The following is a 12,502-nucleotide window of genomic DNA, read 5'->3' as shown; positions in this document are numbered from 1 at the left end:
CTTCCTTCCTTTCCTTCTTTCTTGTAATGTTTTTGCCTGGCTTTTGAATCAGGGTAATGGTGGCCTCATAAAATGAGGTTGAGTGCTTTTCTTGAATTCTCTTGAACTTTTTGGAATAGTTTGAGAAAGATAAGTGTTAATTCTTCTTTGAATGTTTGGTAAAATTTACCTGTGAAGCCATTAGGTCCAGGACTTTTGTTTGTTCGGAGGTTTTTGATTATTGATTTGATTTTGTTAGTAGTAATTGATCTGCTCATATTTTCTGTTTCTTCTTGACTAAGTCTTGGGAGATAGTATGTTTCAAGGAATGTATCCATTTTTTTTCCAGATTGTCCAATTTGTTGGCATATAATTGCTTGTAGTATTTTCTTAAAATCCTTTGTATTTTCATGGAGTCTGTTGTTACTTCTCTTTCATATCTGATTTTCTTTATTTGGATCCTCTCCCTTTTTTTTCTTTATGAGTCTGTTTAAGGATTTATAAATTTTGTTTATCCTTTCAAAGAACCAGCTCTTGGTTTCATTAATCTTTTGTATTGTTTTTCTAGACCCTATTTTGTTTATTTCCACTCTGATCTTTATTATTTCCTTCCTTCTACTAACTTTGGGCTTTGTAATTCTTTTTCCTAGTTCCTTTAGGTATAAGGCTTATGTGAGATATTGTTTATTTCTTTATTTGAGATTTTGTTTTTGTTTTTGAGATAGGTTTGTATTGCTATAAATTTTCCTCTTAGGACTGCTTTCATTGTGTCTCATAGATTTAGAGTCATTTTGTTTTTTTGTTTTCATTTGTCTCAAGGTATCTATTGATTTCTTCCTTCATCTCATTGTTAAACCATTCACTGTTTAATATCATATTATTTAACCTCCATGTGTTTCTGTGTTTTTCAGTTATTTTTCCTGTAATTAATTTCTCAGTTCATACCATTGTGGTTGGAGAAGACACTTGATATGATTTTAATCTTCTTACATTTACAGAGACTTGTTTTGTGGACTAACATATGGTCTATCTTGGAAAATGTTCCATGTGCACTTGAGAGGAGTTTATATTTCCCTGCTTTGAGGTAAAATGCTCTAAAAATAACAATTAAATTCATGTGTTCTAATTTGTCATTTAAGGTAAATTTTTCCTTGTTGATTTTCTGTCTAGAAGGTCTATCCTTTGATGTCAATGTGGTGTTAAAGTTAAAGTCTGTGGCTGTATTGCTATCAAGTTTTTTCTTTATGTCCATTAATATTTGCTTTATGTATTTAGGCGATCCTATTTTGGATGCTAGACATTTTCTTTTTAGACAGTAGCAATAGCAACCGAAGAGAAAATAGATAAATAATATTTCATCAAAATAAATTTTTTTGTATCTCAATAAACACCATAAAAAAGTGAAAAAAAACAACTTCTAGAATGAGGGTGAATATTTACAAGTCATAGTTCTAATAAGGGATTTTTATCTAGAATATGTATAACTATTACAACTCAATAATAAGAAGACAACTCAATTTAAAAATGGGAAAGAATCAGAATAGATATTTCTCTAAAGAAGATATATATGGCCAATAAGCATATGACAAGTTGCTTAACATCATTAATTACCAGGGAAATGCAAATAAATCGAAACCAAGTTGAGAACCTACCACTATGGTGGCTATAATTAAAAACACATATTGATAAGTGTTGCTAAGATATGGAGTAGTTGAAACACTTATACACTGCTAGTGGTAATGTAAATAGATACAGTTTCTGTGGAAAACAGTCTAGAAGTTCCTCAAATTAGTAAATATAGTTCCCTTGTAACACAACAATTACACATTCCCAAAAGAAATGGAAACATATTTACACGCAAAAATGTGTTCACAAATGTTCATAGCAACATTATTCATAATAGCAAAAAGGCCAAAAAAATTCAGTCATCTAAAAAAAGTATAAATAAAAAGTGGTAAATCCATACAATGGAATATTAGCCCTAACAAGGAATGAAGTAATGATACATGTTATATATAGATGAACCTTGAAAACTCTTCTAAGTGAAAAAAGCCAATTACAAAAGATCACATATTAAAATATCCAGAATAAGCAAGTCCTTAGGGAGGGAAAGTAGATGAGCTTTTTCCCAAGATGGAGTGATATGGAAATGGGGGGTGATGGCTAAAGGCTGAAATAAAAAATTGTATAATTGATTGTAGTGATGTTTCTGCAACTCTGTGCATAATCTAAAACCACTGAATTATATATGTTAAATGGATGACATTTTATACTATGAGTTTTATGTTCAATAAAACTATTACAGAAAAAGACAGTGACAATAACAAATAGATTTCTGATTACAGATAATCCTAAGAATAATCCATTTTAACATAATATAAAGATGTTAGTAACACACTTATTAATCTGCATAATATAATTTGCTTTATTTAACTGCTATGAGGTGAGTTCATATGATTACTTAATGTAATGTGTCCATATGGACATTTCAACTCTGAAATGCAATTACATTTAGAAAAGCCATTAGCAATATTAAATAAGTTTCAATGAGCTGGATGTTCAGTAATTGTCCTAGAAAAGTAATACATGTTATCAAAGTGAAAAGAATTCTTGTTTCTATGCAGACAGTAGAAATCTTTTAATAAAAATGAAACATAAAAAGGGCATAATAGTAATTAAAGCTTCTACAATAGAGTGCCTAAAAGTAAACGATGCTTAAGAGGGAATATTTGTTTTCATGATGACAGCATAGATACCAAAATAAATTTAAAGTAGGTTTTTCTCAGAGTCAAAGTTGTATTTTCTAGTTTTTCCATTTAATATTCTTTTCCTTTTGTATTCTGGAGAGAAAATCTTTAACTTTTTAAAAATGTGATATTGCTTTAGTTCAGTTTATTAATGCAAGGACCAGAGAGCAACTCAAATGATCTCAAAACAAAGAGTTTATTGTATATGAAGACTAAAACTAAAAATTTGTCAAGAAAGCAAGGCAGCTATAATCAAAATTATCACTTTCACTTTCTTTTTCTTTCTTTATCCCTTCTTCTTTAACAGTCCCCTCTGTTCTCGTTTGCTAGGCATCCATATCTTCCATTTTTTGTTTTGACTCTTCCTTCATAATTTTGCCTTTCTCATGGCTCATGTTGGTACATTCTCAATTTCAGCTCTCTAATTAGGTAATCACTACATTCTTATTATGTCACATAAATTTCTCACTGATGAATTTGAGTAGAAAAATCATTTTTTTTTGCTAGTAAACCTATGAGTTGGCTACATTTTGGCACCTGCCCAACAACAGTCTATCTAATCTGCTATAAATTGTGAGAAGGTCACACAATATATAACTACCTAAGTAATAGGTGTTATAAGGCAGCTTCTTTAGAAAGGCATGTAGGTAGAACTGATAATGTATCTTGCCTGAAGATAGAGTAAAATATTAAGTAAACATTGTATTTTCAATTCTGATATATCCTATTGATGTACTACTGTAGAAATATACAATTAAGAATGGTTGGAGATATAGGAACAAAAGCTTTTAAATGAAAAAAAAATTAGAATATGTTGCATGTAATTAATACATAGACATTTTAGCTCTTCTTAATTTTGAAAAGCTAATTTGGTTGAACATTTTATATTTTTTCTAAATAAAAAATCTTCAATGTCATAAGTTGCTCTCTACTTATAAAGATTATTTATTTGGGGTATATCATTGGGTACTGATATAAAATAAACTTCGAACCACGATTATGTTTCATGATTAACTTAAAGTCTTTGATACAGAGTAATATAATTCAATTTTGTCAGTGATGTATACATTTGTAAATCTATATGTGCTATATATTAATTTTAATTTATTTTCATATGTCAGTTGCATATGAAAACTGAATTATTAAGGTCCTAAGTTAGAGCATCATATGAAAGCCTGGTAGGAATCAGCTAAAAACAAATAACACATAGAAACATGGGAATAGGATACAGGGGATTGTTTCTAATCCAGAATCTAACAAGTATTTCTTGTGTGAAAAGGCATTTCTTTTATAGGTTTCAGGTGTGTTAAGTGTCAAATAATTAAATTCAATTAGGTTATCTTTAAGGACTTTTCCTCTACAGCAGATACTAGTGATGCTCACTATATGCCTGGTTCTCCTACCTTTCAGTGCCCACAAGAGCACTTTTCTAATTTTGAAAGCTAGCCATTTGCTTTAGCCAATGAAATGTTGGTAGAAGTGCTATTTGTCACTTCTGGGTTGAAGCATTTAAGAGCTTGTGGTTCAATTCTCTGTGTTTTCCTTTCCCAGGCTGCGGTTACCAGTAATGTTAAAGATGGTGTAGTTTCCATCACCCTGAACCCTGGAATGGAAATGAGTGAAGCTGAGACCCCTATGAACACAAAATGGGAAGTAGTGAGAATAAAAAAATATATCTTGTTCTTTTTAAGCCACTGAGAGTCAGAGGCTGCTTGCTCTTCATAGCATAACCCAGCCTCTCCTGACTATTACTAGAAGTAGAGCACTGCCATAACAACAACAACAACAAAAATCCCCGTGATAAATGACATTAGCTTTAAAGCCCAGTAATGTTTGGAAGAGAAAATTACTACCTGAGACTGGAGAGATGAAGATGTATTGACAAAACATTTGCTGAATTGGTCTTCTGTTATATATCGTAAGATAGGTCATATATCTAATGAGCTTGCAGTTTCAGAAGAGATTAGAAAGGAGAATTTAATAGCAGGAACCTTGAATTCCCAGCTATTTATGAAGAGTAAGTCAGTTGAGAAATCTGTTCAGTCCTTGAGGAGTATGTAGAACATGCCACACAATTCAAACTTGTGGCAAATTCTATAGAGTATTATCCATGAAAATAGAGAAAAGTAAACTGAGACGCCTTTCTCAGAGAGCAGGTTGATCCCTGTTATGTTTTACTTTGGATCATGAAATGAGAATAATTCAAGTTTGCAGCCTTAGGGATAATCAAGTGGGAAAAACATAAAATTGCTCAAAAATATTTAATATTTTATTCACATGGACATAGAAGACAATTTCCAGGCTTTTTATTAACCCAATTAACCCAGTTATTGGGATAATTAACTCAATGGGGAAAGTAGCTCTTTAGAGGGTTTTCTTCTCAATGATTTAATTTTTAATTTTTTTTTCTTAAAATAATTTTTAGAGCAGTTTTAGGTTCACATAAAAATTAAGAGGAAAATGCACAGATTCCCTTTTTATACCTTACCCCCACACTTGCATAGCTTCCCCATTATCGATATCTCCCACCAGAGAGGTACATTCATTACAATTGATAAATATCATAATCACCTAGTGTCCACAGTCTATATTAGGATTCACGCTTGGCATTGTATGTACTATGGGTCTGAAAAAATGTACATTGACATGTATCCCTCATTATAGTATTATACATAGTATTTTCACTGCCCTTGAAATTCTCTGTGCTTGCCTGTTCAGCCCTGTCCTCCAGCAACCCCTGGGAACCACTGGTCTTTTTACTCTCAGTAGATTTGCCATTTCTAGATTGTTATATAGTTGGAATCATACAGGATGTAACCTTTTCAGGTTGGCTTCCACTTAGTAAAGTGCATTAAAATTTCCTCCACATTTTTTCGTGGCTTGATTGTTCATTTCTTTTCAGTGCTTATTAATTCCATTTTCTGAATGTACCACAGTTTATTTATCCATTCATCTACTGAAGGACATCTTGGTTGTTGCCAAGTTTGAGTGATAATGAATAAAACTGCTCTAAACATCTGTTTTTTGTTTTTGTTTTTGTTTTTGTTTTTGGTGTGAACATAAGTTTTCAACATCTTTGGGTAAATATCAAGTAGTATAATTGTTGGAAGGACATGGTAAAAGCATATAAACATCCATTTATTTATGTATTTTCTGTGGTTACATTCATACTACAATGGCAGGGTTAATTAGGCACAATGGAGGTGTTATAATTTACGAAGCTTAAAATACTCACTAATAGATCATTAGGATATTGGATAATTCCAGAGGAACAATTTAGAGTCTAAGAGCCTTAGTAGCACTTTTGAATAAATTTCAGGGTTAGGGAGTTAAGGTTTTGAGTCTAGCACCTACTGATGGTTAGGCAGGTCATCTTATTTTCTAAAATTGTAATGAAGTAATCTCAATTGCTAGTGCCATTAGGCACGCAGCAGAAGCAAATGTAAATACTTCCTAGTGAAAGATTGTTTTTTCAATACAATGGCCAGGGAAAAAATCAGATACAAAGAAGACAAGGCTACATAAACAAAATTCAACAGAAACAACAAATAATAGAAATAGACTAAAATGAGCTCTGGAGATACACTTCAAAATCCATCCAAGAGATTTAATATGAGAGATTTTTCATATCAACAATTCATCGCATTTAAAAAATATTTTTTGCCCATATACTGGGATGGTTGGTAAATGGATAATAAGAGGAAATGCAGCTTTCTTCATAATATTTTAATACATTTAATCATTGTCCATATCATATCTATTCAGTTGTCTCTGTCCTATTATATTCTCAGAGGCATGTAATGTATGTATTGGATGAAACTGATTGATGTAAAACAATTTAGAGTTTAAATTTCTCCCCCTAATCCACTTATTGAAACACCACCAAGTATTCTGTATCTAAAAGAGAATGTCTTTTTGTAGCTTCCAAGACTTGACTAAATAGCTTAAATTTCTGATGGGCCAATAAAATCAATAATTCATTTTAAGTAGGCAATCAAAACTAAAAATTTGTTCACATTAAGCAAATAAAGCTAAGTGAAGTTAAGATATTAATGGGTGTTAGAGCTTAAATAAAATTGCCTAAAATAACATCATATCTATTTGACAAGAGAAAAACGACATTTTCTAAAATCATGCACTATAAAGACTGAATTGTTTTAAAGTGGTCCAAACTACTTTTAACTTTATTAAAAGCAAGAGGAAAGTGAAAAGAGCCAAATATAGCTCTCAAAAGATGCTAATTTGGGGAACTTGATATGAAGGGGTGTCTGGCAGGCGTCAGCAAAAACCTTAGCTACCCCTCAAGGTAGGGAAGTTTAAACAGGTGAGTCCAAGTTAGGGGGTATTAGACTTAAATCAGATTAATGCTGTCACAAACGAAGGGAGACATTTAGCAAGCATGAGGCATATCATTGAAATTTTTCTGTATTCTATGTGTTCTCTTTTTCTGTTGGCAAAGCAATAGCTCTGACCTTTTAAGTCATCCTTTATTGAACCAGGAAAATGAAAGGTTAGTCAAATCTTTGGGGAGGAATGAATAGGAAAGTAAATGCTTTGCAATGTAAAACCCTGCCTTTTCTCACAATAGGCATCCTTGTAGCCCTAATTAACAATTGGAGAATTTTAAAATTTATAAAAAGTAAGAAGTTGCCAAGTACTCTCCCTTTCTCTGATACATGTTGCCATCTAGATTCCTTCAATATTCTTTTTATGTTGAAGAGTTTACTTACTTAAGAGGATTTGAAATATAAAATGAGAACTTATTGTTATGCTCTCAATTATTAAATCATCTTTAATGCTGAAGGTACTAATAATTTGGTCCTGATTATATTTTTAAATACATCCTACACTGTTTTTGTATCTATTTCTCAAAGTGCACTTTTTCTTATTCTCTCCCTAAGGTGAGATTTAACTTTCCCTGGTTATTGACCTCAGTGGTCATCTCTTTATGTTGTAACTGATCTTTTTTCTTTACATTTGTGATAATAAAGTACCATGATAATTCTAATATTTCTCTTTGCCGATCATATCACTTCAATGTGCTTTGGTTTGGGGGTTTCATTGTAGCTTCTGGTTAATTTTTGCCTATGTAGCTGTCTCTCTTCTTTATAAAGGGAATAACTTTTGACTCTTAACACAGTTGTAACAGTCAGATGTGAGACACAGTAGAGTGTTGTGGTTAAGTGGATTCTTGAATGAAACTTCCTAGGTTCAAAATTCAGAAATACTATTTATTATCTATATAACCTCACACAATTTATTTTAGTCAGCTGCTGGGTAATTGGATTGTTTCTAGGTTTTTTTAATCATAAAAATATTGACTTTCAACATTTGCATAAGATTTGGTTTCCATTTATCTTGGTATATACTTAATAGAATTTCTGGGTCATATGGTAAATGTATGTTTGACTTTTAAGAAATGGTCAAACTGTTTTCAAAAGTGGCTGTACCCATTTTACATTCTCATTCTCAAGGCATGAAGATTCTAGTTTCTCTACATTATCACCAACAATTTGTACTGTCAATCTTATTATAGCCATTTTAGTGGGTTTGCCATGACATCTAATTATGCTGTTAAATTACATTTCCTAAATAACTAATTGTGGGTATCTTCTCAAGTACTTATAATGTGTATATCTTCCATGGTGATATTGATACGTCTACTCAAATAATTTGCCCATTTTTAATTTTTGTCTTATTATTCAGCTATAAGAATTCTTTTCATTTTATGGATGTAAGACCTTTATCTGTTATATCAGGACTTGGCTTTTTTTTTTTTTTCTGTAAAGGATCAGAGAGTATTCAGCTTTGTGGTTCATATGGTTCGGATTGAAACAATTCAACTCTGCCACTGTAGGTAAAAGAAACCATAGCCAGTACATAAAAACAAAGGCATGATTGTTCTAATAAAACCTTAGTTATATAAAAATAAACTGGCCAAAGGACTATAGTTTACTGACCCTGAATTACATGATTTGCAAATGCACTCTCCAAGTCTCTGGCTTCTTTTTCCATTTTCTCAATGGTATCTTTTGAAGCACAAAGTTTTTAATTAGGTGAAGTCCAGTTATCACTTTTTCCTTTTATGGAGCATGCTTTGACTGTCATATCAGAATCTCTGCTTAACCAAAGATCTCTAAAATTCTCTCATGTTTTCTTCTGGAAATCTTATTGTTTTTGCAATTAAATTTGCGTTTGTGATCTATTTTGAGTTATTCACCTTTAATGTAGTTTTTGGTATTGTAAAAAATCAATTTTGCTCCTTGTTTTCAATGTATTTCAGATGTTTTTTTTTGTCTTGCTATTTCTCCTTTGCTGACTTCTTTTATGTTAGCAAATATTTTAAGGTTTTATTTTAATTTCTTTGTTTTTAATTTATTTTAAATATATATGTTTTAATTTTTTTCAGTTATAGTTGGCATACAATATTATATTAGTTTCAGGTGTACAGCATAGTGATTAGATATCTATATAACTTACAAAGTGATCATCCCAATATCTATTGCCCCTCTGACACCATACATAGTTATTATAATATTATTGGCTATTTTCTTTATGTTATACTTTATATCTCCATGTTTATTTTGTAACTATCCATTTGTTAACCCCTTTGTACTTTTTTACCTTCCCCCCAAACCCTTCTCATCTAGTAGCCTCAAAATATTCTCTGTATCTATGAGCTTATTTCCACTTTTATTTTTGTTATTTATTTTGTTCTTTAGATTCCACATGTATGTGAAATCATGCCATATTTGTCTTTCTCTGTCCAACCCATTTTGTTTGGCACAATACCCTCTAGGTCTATCAAGGCAATTGCTTTTACCATCCCCTTCCTTTTAGTCTGTGCGCATCTTTTAATCTGAAGTGAATCTCTTGTAGGCAGCATATGTAAGGATCTTGTTTCTTATCCAATCAGCCACTCTGTCTTTTGGTTGGAGCACTTAATTCTTTTCAACTTCAGGTACTTGTTGATAGGAATGTAGTTATCATTCTTTATTTCTTCATGTTTTTGACATGTTTTTTTCTTCTTAAGGAGTCCTTCCAAAATTTTCCATGATACTGGCTTTGTATCGATAAATTCCTTTAGCTTATTTTTGTCTGGGAAGCTCTTCATCTGTCCTTCGACTCTAAATGATAGCTTTGATGGATAAAGTATTCTTGGTTGTAGATCCTGGGTTTTCATCACGTTGAAGATTTTGTGCCAAGCTCTTCTGTCCTGCATAGTTTCTTTTGAGAAATCAGCTGCCAGTCTTATGAGTGCTCCCTTGTAGGTAACTAACTGCTTTTCTCTTGCTGCTTTTAAGATTCTCTCTTTGTATTTAACCTTTGGCATTTTAATGATGATGTGTCTTGGCATGGGCTTCTTTGGGTACTGGTTTTTGGGACTCTCTGAGCTTCATGGGATTTTATGTCTATATCTTTCATCAAGTTAGGGAAGTTTTCCATCATTATTCCTTCAAATATCTCTTCAACATATTGTTTTCCTTCCGGTACCCCTATGACACGGATATTTTCTTTTAACCTTTAATAGTGTCCCATAGGCTTCTTAAATTATTATTATAGTTTTGGCTTCTTTTTTCTTTCCATTCTGATTGAGTGTCCTTGGCTTCCTCATTGTTAATGGGATGGAAAATGAAATTATGTCATGACTGCAATTCTCCTTAAAGTAACCTACAGATCCAGTGTAATCCCTATGAAATATAAATGGTCATTTTACAGAAACAGATAAGATGGTCCTAAAATTCATATGGAATTACCAGAGACCCCAAATACATAAATTAATATTAAAAGAAAAAACAAGATTGGAGTACTCACACTTTCTAACTTAAAAATACACTACACAACTAAAGGAAAACTGTCAACAATATTGCAATAACTATGTATGGTATCAGGCGGCTACTAAAATTATCAGGGGATCATTTAATAAATTATATAAATGTCTAACCACTATGCTGTACACCCAAAACTAACATGACATCGAAATATAACTGTAAATGAACAATAAAAATAAAATATACTACAAAAGCTACAGTAGTTAAACTAGTGTGATATCGGCATAAGACATATAGACTTATAGATCAATGGAACAGAACTGGGAATACAAAAATAAATTTGTACTTCAGTGGGCATTGATTTTTGACAAGGATACAAAACCACTTAATTGAGAAAGAATAGTCCCTTCAACAAATAGTGCTGAAAAAACTAGATAGCCACATTAAAAACATGTTTAGGAGAATGACGTCTGAAGCATGGCAGAGTGAGAGATATCCCCAGATCTCTTCAGTTGAAATAACAATAAGCTGAACATCTAAAACTCAACAATAAAACATGCAAACTGCACACAATAACGTCTGAAGGAGTGATCTGAGGATAAGAGCTAACACAGATCACTACTGTGGGAGTGAGAGGTAGACTGGGAGGAACAAAGAAGCTGCCTCTTGAAGCCAGAGCTCCCTGCAGGAAGAGGGGAAGGGGAGAAGTTGTGGCAGGTTCCTTGAACAGTCCTGCCTGAGAGAGCTGTGAGCTCCAGGCTGCAACAGTGCCCAGAGATCAGGGAAAAAATCTAGAAGTGAGGATTTCAGCGTGGGGGGGGGTGCAGTAGAGCAACAACAGCTGATTGTTATTAGCCAATATTGCAAAATGCAAGGTGGAGCCACGATCCCAATCCTCCAACAAAGAGGTCACCTACCACAATATCCTCCAAGACTGAAAACTGAAGAGACCTAGATAATCTGGGAAAATGTTATAGAAACTGTCCCAAATACTGATAGGGACTGAGAGTGAAGGTAGCAAGTGTGATTTAATATTTATAAGAGGAAAAAAGGGCATTTTAAGGTTTGATATAAAGCAGGTATGCAAGAGGCTTAGACACCACATCCTGGAAACCAAAAGAGAAATGCCATCTTAGCAACAAGCTAAAAAAGACCATTATGTAATAAATCTTCGCTCTGGAAAAAAAAATAGCAGAATACACTTCCATTAATGCTCAGGCAGAGAAATAGTCCATTAATCACTGTGAACAACCAAGGTGACAAGGAAGCTAAGAAACAAAGAGAAAAATCTCCAGAAAATAAGCATATGGATATAGAAATATGCGACTGAAATGACAGAGAATACAGGGTGGTACTTTTGAAAAAACTCAATGAGACCCAAAATAATTCATATCAACAATTCCAGGAATTGAGAACACAACTAGATCAACAGAATGAGTTTTCTAGCAAGGAGAGTGAAACCATCAAAAGAACCAAATAGAACAAACTGAGACAAATTGAGATGAAGTACACACTGCAAGAGATGAAAAATGAAATAGAAAGCTTGGGAAACAGAGTTGACCAAATGGAGGAAAGAATCAGTGATACCAAAGACATAAATCTAGAAATAAATCAGAAGAACGAAGAGAGGGACTGAAGAATGAAATATAATGAAAAGGAAATGCAAGAACTACCTAACACCACTAGAAAAGGAAACAAAAGAATAATGAGCATTCCAGAAGGAGTGGAAAAGGAGCATGGATCAGAAATCACTTTCAGACAAATAGTTGATAAGAATTTCTGAAATCTAAGGAATGAGCTGGAGCTTGGGATTCAAGAAGTCAACAGAACATCCAATGATCTCAACTCAAAAAGGCTTTCACCAAGACACATTATATAAAATTATCAAAAATCAATGACAAAGAAAGAATTCTCAGGGTAGCCAGGGAAAAGAAGACGTTACCCTATAAAGGAAAACCCATTAGATTATTGCCAAACTTCTCAGCACAAACCTTACAAGCTGGA

Source organism: Pteropus alecto, unplaced genomic scaffold, assembly GCF_000325575.1.
Source record: "Pteropus alecto unplaced genomic scaffold, ASM32557v1 scaffold112, whole genome shotgun sequence".
NCBI classification, from domain to species: domain Eukaryota; kingdom Metazoa; phylum Chordata; class Mammalia; order Chiroptera; family Pteropodidae; genus Pteropus; species Pteropus alecto.
Note: the sequence above shows the minus strand (reverse complement) of the source record.